Genomic DNA, 9,588 nt, shown 5'->3' on the forward strand with positions numbered 1-9,588 from the left:
GTTGAGCAAGAAGCAACCTACTGTGGCCACTTCGAGTTGTGAGGCTGAGTACAGGGCAGTCTTCACAGCTACGGTTGAGTGTGCATGGCTCAGACGCCTTATGGCTGACTTGGGTGTTGGACAGGACACTGCCAACACTATCTACACTGACAGTCAGAGCGCATTGGCAGTTGCGAGGAACCCAGTTTTTCATGCTCGCACAAAGCACATTGAGGTGCATTACCACTATGTCAGGGAGAGGCTCTCAGCAGGAGAGATCAGCTTGGCTTATGTGCCAACACAGGACAACCTTGCAGATCTTTTCACAAAGGCATTGTCTCGTGAGAAGCTTGAAGCTTTCCGCAAAGCTTTGGGCTTACTCCCCTTTGTGGACTGATCCTGTCCTCAGGGCATGGCACTTCCCTTTACTCATGTGCCAGCTCTCGTTCACCGCATCACTCCAGGGGGGATTTGTTACCATATACATGTGGTAGTGATGTGTGTGAACACACTAGGACCGCCGGGGCATTTTTTCCCTCTTTAGGAGGTTTTTTCCCCCGTGCATTGTATATACGCCCATCACTCTAGGGCTATCTATCTTTCCATTGCACACTAAGTAACACACTCTCTATTGTGTGCCTTGAGCTTCCTTCGTCTTCTCCAAGCTGTGTGTGTTTCTCTGCAACCCTAATTCCAACAGTCTGAAACACCAACGATTGGACCTAGGAATTTACAATTGAATCTTGCCAAACAAATGGTCATTAGAGCAGTGGTTCGAGAAAATGGGGAGCAACTAAACAGCAATGAGCTCCTCTCTATACTGGAAGAGATGCGACCATTGATCCATACACAAAAGTGTTGACCGTTTTTTTTTTGTCTCCGAACTTATCTCAATTAATCTTTGTTGAGATGCATATATGTGATATTCATCTCAGGTTTATACACTGGATGAGAGAAGCAAGCACTACAAGGATTGGAGTTGGTGTTGAGTCCCAATTGATTCGTCTGAAAACCATTTGCGGTTATAAGTTTTCCCATGGTATGCTATTTCCAAGGCAATCCACAGACTGTACTAAACAAGTCATGTGTTCAAAATGTCGATCAATGGCCCTAGATCTGGTGTCAAGTTGGTAAATTGAATGCGGCAAGTCAAGAATGGAGACTTGAGAAGAAGCTCAATTTGTTTTGATCATGTACACAGGGTAGCGGGGTGGACAACAATGGTAGCACATGTAAATGATCCTACATACGGCTTGTTGGTTCAACTTCCAACTTCTTCTTTGTTCGTTTGTAGCATTAACTAATCGTTAATCTTTGCAGGATTCAAGAAATGCAAACAATTGCCATTTGTGAGAAGACATGCAAACGCAGATCATGTTTTGGGAGATCATGAATTTGGTGTTGTTGGACAATGGCCACCGTCTAGAGGATTCATGGCAGATGAGGCTAGAGCAAATTGGAAAGTTGTTCGAACTGTATTCAATGGAGGACCTAAGAATGTTATGGAAGGAAGAGAACACTCATGCTTCTTTCATTGAGAGCAAAGATTGCACATTCACACTATGCAACACGTGCATAAAATTTTCTAGGATGAGCACAAGCGTATGTGTGGATTCTGGCAATGTGCAAGGAACGAGAAAGAGGCAACCAGTCTATACAAGAATATACGAGCTTGGTGGGTGTTGGAATTAGGGTTGCAAGAAAACACACACAACTTGGAGAAGACAAAGGAAGCTCAAGGTACACAATAGAGAGTGTTTTACTTAGTGTGCAATGGAAAGATAGGTAGCCCTAGCTGATGGGCCTATATACAATGCACGGGGGGAAGAACCTCCTAGTGAGGGAAAAAATGCCTCAACGGTCCTAAGTGTGTTCACACACATGACTACCACATGTATATGATTACAAACCCCCCTGGAGTGATGCGATGAATGAGAGCTGGCACATGAATAAAGGGAAGTGCCATGCCCTGAGGACATGATCAGTCCACAAAGGGGAGTAAGCCCAAAGCTTTGTGGAAAGCTTCGAACTTCTCACGAGACAATGCCTTTGTGAAAAGATCTACAAGGTTGTCCTCTGTTGGCACATAAGCCAAGCTAATCTGTCTTGCTAAGAGCCTCTCCCTGACATAGTGGTATGCACCTCAATGTGCTTTGTGCGAGCATGAAAAACTCGGTTCCCTGCAACTACCAATGTGCTCTGACTGTCAGTGTAGATAGTGTTGGCAGTGTCCGATCCAACACCCAAATCAGCCATAAGGCGCCTAAACCATACACACTCCTGCAAGCTGTGAAGACTGCCCTATACTCGGGCTCACAACTAGAAGTGGACAAAGTAGGTTTCTTCTTGCTCAACCATGATATACATGAATTGCCAAGCATGAAACAAAAACCACTTGTGGAAACTCACGTGTCAAAACAACCAGCCCAATATGAGTCCAAAAAATCATGTAAGTCTGGCAGTAATGATCCCCCCTTGGGATAAAACACTCCAAGATGTAAAGTGCCACTCAAGTAGCAGAAAACCTCTTCACATCTTGTCAATGCTTAGACCCTAAGCTATGCATAAATTTGTTGACCTATGAGACTACAAACTGAATATCCGGCCTCATGTTGCATACATAAATGAGGCATCCAACAACCGTTTGGTAAAGAGTGACATCTGTAGAATCACCAGCATCATGAAGACTCAATTTCAAACCTGTTTCCATGGGAGTGGCAATAGGTTTGCAATCCTCAAGTCCAAACTTACATAGCAATGTCTCTACGTAACTTTTTTGACACAAGGCAATACCACCATCACACTGCTTAAAATGCATACCAAGTAATGATGCAACATCCCCAAATCTTTCATCTTGAAAGTAGCATTCAAATCATCCTTAAATTCAGCAATATGTCATTTGGTCCAGTGATCAGCAAATCATCTACATAAAGAACCACAATGAGAAGTACATCACCCTCATGCTTTACATGCAATGTGCTTTTTGTTGGACTATTACAAAAGCCTCGTTTGACCAAATGAGTGGCAGCCTTCTTGTACCAAGCACGAGGAGATTGCTTCAACCCATACAAAGCTTTGTTACATTTGCACACCTTATCCTCTTGTCCTTTCTTGACAAAACCGCGAGGCTGTGTTACATAAAATTCCTCAAATATGTCACCATTCAAGAAAGCAGTAACAATGTCAGATTGATGTACATCCCAACCAAAATGAGCTGCCAATGCACATAAAAAACGCAAAGTAGTCATAGGACAAGTGGGAGCAAAAGTCTCTTCATAAATCTATGCCTTTTTGTTGTGCATAACCCTTTGCAACAAGTCGAGCCTTATAGCGATCAATCTCACCATCCGGCTTGCGTTTCAACTTGTAAACCCACTTTGTACCAATGGCCTTTTTGCCATGAGGCAAATCACATGAAGTCCATGTGTCATTTTCTATAAGTGCATCATATTCTGATTGCATGGCAACCATCCAATTTTCTAAATTTTGTGCTTCATCAAAAGACAAGAGGTTCCTCAACATCATGTAAGCTAGACACAGCCAAAGCATAACAATCTGATGCATAAAATGCATGGTGAGAGCATAAACGAGTACGACTAGACAAAGGTGCATCCAATTTACTGTCACGCAATGTATGTACCAACCATTTTGGCATACCTCTAGCTCTTTCCTCATCAAGTACATCATGTACATCTACGTCAGTAATAGGCTGATCTGTAACATTTTCAAAAAACCCCATAGGTTGTACATTTTCCTCATTGGAATTTACATTCAATTTTCCACCAGTGAAAAGAGGCAACAAGGCGTCATAAATGTCATGTGAGCTAACATTACTGTCTCTAGTACATGACACCAAGGGTTGAACAGAATCTTCCACAAACACAACATCCCCTGAGACCAAGATACACTTTGTTTGCAGATGATACAACCTGTAACCTTTGCTTTCAGCACTATAACAAAAAAAAATACATTTGACAGTCTTATCATCCAATTTTTTTCGTTGTGTTTGTGGCACCAAAGCATATGCCAAACAACCAAAAGCACGTATGTGCTCAATAGAAGGTTGTCTATCATGCCATGCTTCATATGGAGTAATAGACTGCAAAGATTTTGTAGGACACCTGTTTAGTACATAAGTGGCACACATGATGGCCTCAAGCCAAAAAGAATGCAACAAAGCTTGACTTCTGACCATACATCGTGCCATTTTTGTAAGTGACATGTTTTTCCTCTCAGCAACACCATTTTGCTGAGGCGTATAAGGCATTGTACATTGGTGTTTTATCCCATGACTAGCAAGAAATGCATTGATTAAATTCATGAGACATATACATCCCCCCTCGATCAGAACGGAGGGTGCCCATAGTACATTTCAAGACATTTTCAGCCATAGCCAGAAATTGTTTGAAGCACATAAATACTTCGGACTTCGCTTTAAACGAAAATACCTATGCATGCATTGAGTAATCATCAATGAAAGTCGCAAAGTAAAGGTAATTGCCCAAGGATGGAGTTTGCATGGGCCCACAAACATCACTATGCACAAGTTACAACCTGCATGTGGTCCTAGCTAAACCATCCTTTGGAAACTTTGAACGCTACATCTTGCCCAAAATACAGCCTTCACAAACATGTTTGATAGGTGCTTCAAGAGGCAGCAAAGAAGCAACCATATCAGATTTCTAGAAACGCAGCAAACTAGCAAAATTTAGATGACCAAAGCGTGCATGCCAAAGTTTTGCATCTAAAATAGCCTTTGAATCCACAACTGCATTTGTAAAATTTTGCCCACACTTTCATACAAAGTGAGCTTATACAACCCACGACATAAAATGCCAGATGCAACAATTTCATCACCGAAATTGAGATCATGTACTGTACATTTGTCATCCACAAATTGACTACAAGACCAAGTTAAGCAAGTGCAAATACAGACAAAAGATTCTTCTTGATCCCATGTACATAAAGTGCATCAAAAAGTGTGAAAGAATTATCGTTTGTGTTAGAAAATATGACGTAGCTAAGTAGACAATTGAGTAGATTACTCAATGGAGAGAGATAATTTACACACACAAGAAATTATAGAGTAGAGAGAGAGAAAGAGAGAGAGTACACATGATATACGCGGTTCACCCAATGTGGGTTACATCCACGGGAAAGCAGCCACTTAATGGCTTTAGTACTTCAAACAAGAAGTAGGTGTTACAAAGGGATTACACCCTTAATAGAGCTCCCACCTTGCTTCACTCTCACCACCTCACACCCACCTTGTTGCAACAATTTCACACTGTGAAATGTGTGTAGAAATGGCCTTCTTTTATAGGTCAAAAGGGTTGCCCTCTCTCATGAGAGGCAGCCATATGTAGCCTCCCTTGTGTAGATAAGTCCAAATGGACCCTCCAATCCGCCCATGTGTGGCCGCCCTTGAGAAAACAAGTCCTCCTTTGAAATTGGCCACCAGCCATTGACTTCCGACCACCAGTCTACCGGTCATTGACTACTGGCCACCGACCAACCGGCCAAACGACCGATCGTTTTCCGACCACTTTTCGGCTGCCGTTCTGCCATAATATTCCGACGAGGTTGAAAATTTTGGTTTCCGACGAGTGATTTTTCTTCACGCACGATGGCTTCTTCTCATAATGAGGGTCTTACAAATGTGTATTTTTAATACAAAAATTTACAAGGGTAAATCGGGCTCCATATTTAACAATCTTCCACTTGGAGACTGATCTCCAAACCAAACCTGTGATGACTGTTTTTCATCCTGGCTTCTTATCCTTGAATGCCAATTGAAGACGAGCAAAAGCTCAACTTCTCCTTATTAACCACCTTTGTAAAAGTGTCTGCAGGATTTTCACTTGTATGCACCTTTCCTAGCTTTCGTTGTCCCTCTTCCAAAAGAGTGCGTATGAAGTGATTTCTCACCTCAATGTGCTTTGTCCTTGAATGAAAGGTTGAGTTCTTCGCAACATGAATAGCGCTTTGGCTATCACTGTACAAGACACAATTGTCTTGTTTGAATCCAAGCTCTTCTAAGAATCGGTAAAGCGATAGAATTTCTTTGCTTGCCTCCATCATTGCTACATACTCTGCTCCCGTGGTAGAAAGTGAGACCACTTTCTGTAGCTTTGAAGCCCAGCTTACTGCTGTGCCTCTAACCGTGAAGACATAGCCAGTAGTGCTCCTTCGAGTATCTTTGTCACCTACCATATCTGCATCAGCATACCCTTCTAGAAAAATATCAGTTCCTCCAAAATACAATGCATTTGTTGTTGTCCCTTTTAAATACCTAAGTATCCACTTCACAGCTTGCCAGTGCTCTTTACATGGGTTGTCCATGAACCTACTTACAACTCCCACTATATGTGCAATGTCTGGCCTTGTCCAGACCATAGCATACATAAGAGAACCTACCGCTGCAGTATATGGAACTTTAGACATATACACTATCTCCTCTTGTGTCTTTGGACACATATCCTTGGTTAGTTTAAAGTGAACAGCCAAAGGTGTAGAAACCGTTTTTGTATTTTGCATTGCAAACCTTTCTAGTACCTTCTTGATGTAATCCTCTTGAGATAGCTTTATCTTCGTCCTGTCCCTTGATATCTTCATACCAAGTATCCTCTTTGCAACACCTAAATCTTTCATTGAAAAAGATTTAGACAGCTCCTCTTTTAGGTCTTTGATGTCCTGCATGTTAGCACTTGCAATCAACATGTCATCAACATACAACATTAGGATGATGAACTTTCCATCTCCCAAATTCTTTGTGTAGACACAGTGATCTGAGTTTCATCTTGTGAATCCATGATCCAACATCCATCGATCGACTTCAAGTACCATTGTCTTTATGCTTGCTTTAAACCATACAAGTTCTTCTTTAATTTGCAAACCATTTTCTCCTTACCTTTTACTTCATACCCCTTTGGTTGAAGCATGTAAATTTCCTCCTCTAAGTCACCATGAGGGAATGCCGTATTTACATCTATTTGCTCAAGATCTAGATCATGAGCAGCACAAGGCTTAAGACAAGCCTGATTGACTTCATTTTTACAATAGGAGAAAATATTTCATTGAATCAATACCTTTCTTTTGAGAAAACCCTTTTACCACAAGCCTAGACTTGTACCTTTCTTCCCACCTTCTCCTTCCTTCAACTTATACACCCATTTGTTCTGAAGTGCCCACTACCTTTAGGCAACTCAACCAACTCCCATGTTTGGTTGCGATGTAATGGGTCCATCCCCACTTGCATGCTCTTCATCCATTCTTTTTCATGTTGCATAGCTTCTTCGTATGATTCCGGCTCTCCAGAATCTGAGATCAAGAGATGGTTGAAGGAAGGAATGAACCTTTCTGGAGGTCTACTTGCTCTTGTAGATCTTTGGGGAATAGGTTAAGGCTCCTCATTTGTGGTTGACATTGTTGCACATTGTCACCGTTTGTAGTCCTTGAGTCTTCACCATCCTCAAGCTCCATGTACTCATCACATGTTTCTTTTGTTTGTTTTCTTTTCAAGTAATCTTTGTACATATTTTGTTCATTAACAATTACATCCCTACTTCTGAAGGTTTTACCATCTTCAGGATTCCATAGGTGATATCCAAAGTCACCTTCTCCATAGCCAATGAAGAAACACTTTTTGGACTTTGCATCTAGCTTTGATCTTAGGCTTCTATCTATGTGCATGAAAGCCTCACACCCAAACATTTTGAGAAATGCATAATTCACCGGTTCACTTTTCCATGCCTCTTCTGGAACTCCCCCATCCAATGTTGTTGATGGTGACCAGTTGATTAAGTACGCAGACGTACTTAGATCTTCCGTCCAAAGCTCAAGCGGTAGGCCTGGGTGCATGTAGTCGAAGGCTTCGTGCTCGCTCGATGATTGTCCTATTCATCTTTTCTGAAATCTTATTTTGTTGAGATGTCCTTGAAGTTATCTTTTGCCTCCAAATGACATTGCTAGCACAAAAGCTTGGTTGCAATTTTCACCTCCATTGTCGGATCTGAGGCATTTAACCTTGGTACCTACTTCATTCTCCATAAAGTCTACCTTTGAAATATGGAAAACACATCGGATTTATTCATCATGACATAAACCCAGTTTTCCTAGTCGCATCGTCTATGAATGTTACATAATTCAATGAGCCACCAAGTGATGGTGTATTCGCAGGACCCCAAACATCTGTATGAACCAACTGAAGTTTTTTATTTTTTCTTTCATTTCTTGATTTTTGAAATTTTACCCTCTTTTGTTTACCATAAACACAATCTTCACATAACTCTAAGTCCACTTCTTTCAAACCGGGTAGAAGCTTCTTTGTTTGAAGGATTTGCATTCCTTTGGCACTCATATGCCCAAGCCGATAGTGCCACACTGCACTGTTGACTTTCATAGCTATTGCACAAGTTGAAGATTACGTGCTAACAGTACACAAGTAAGTGTACCGACCAAAGATCCTTTTGAGATCTTCCACTGTTTGCTTCCAAATGCAATGTTGTGACCTTCATCGTCTTTGCAAAGAGAAGGAACATGCCTAACATCTTTAAGCTTCCATTCATTTCCATTAGCAGTTTTGACACAAAATGTACCTTTGCCGACAATTTCACAAGCTTCATCATCTCCCAAGTACACATACCCAAAATTACCTTTGGTGTAATCTTGGAAATGTTGCTTGTGTGGTGTCGCATGGAATGTAGCCCTAAAATCTACTATCCAGGAATTAGAAACATTGTCTAATAAGAGAATTAGAGCATCTTGATCTACTTTACCTGCCACATTGGCCTCTGATGTTGGCTTGTTGTCTTGAGACTCCGACTCCTTCTTCTTCTTGGACTAGCAATCCTTCTTGATGTGGCCCTTCTTGCCCCGCAGTTCCAACATTCAAGAACTGACTTTGTGTGTGACTTGCTCCGTCTTAAGCGATCACGACCCTTTTGGTTTTTGAACCTCTCCTTAGGACTTCCTCTTGTTTTCACTGACAGTGCAGCACTTGATGATTCTCCTGTGCTTCTCCTTTGTATTTTCTCGCTTAGGAGAACACCCACAACATCATCAAACTTAAGAGTATTTGTGCCAGAAATAGAATTACTTACAGCCATCACAAGGCTGTCCAACTATCCGGTAGAGACGATATTATAAGGAGAGCTCGCACTTCGTCATCGAAATTTATTTTCATCGATCGAAGTTGACATATGTTGGCGTTAAAGTCATTTAGGTGTTCTACAACTGAACCATTCTCTGTCATCTTTAGATTGAACAAGCACTTCATGAGAAATACCTTATTTGATAGCGATGGTTTCTCGTAGAAGTCATCAAGTGACTTCATAGAGTCCTTCGTGGTCTTCATCTCCGAAACATTGGAGGCCACCATTGACGCCAAGCTTAACCGGATTGTTCCCAGTGCCTTTCAATCAAGGACAATCCATGATTCATCTGCCATCGTTGCGGGCTTCTTTGCAAGACTGCCTAGTGGCAAATAGAGGTCCTTCTGGTAGAGATAGTCTTTGTGCGCTCCTTGCCGCACTGTCGAAGCAAGGGACTTGCCAATACATCGTATGCGAGCCACAAACGGCTCCAAGCACACAACAAGCCTAAACTAGC

The sequence above is a fragment of the Adiantum capillus-veneris genome, chromosome 6 (genome assembly GCF_014529385.1).
Source record: "Adiantum capillus-veneris isolate H3 chromosome 6, ASM1452938v2, whole genome shotgun sequence".
NCBI classification, from domain to species: domain Eukaryota; kingdom Viridiplantae; phylum Streptophyta; class Polypodiopsida; order Polypodiales; family Pteridaceae; genus Adiantum; species Adiantum capillus-veneris.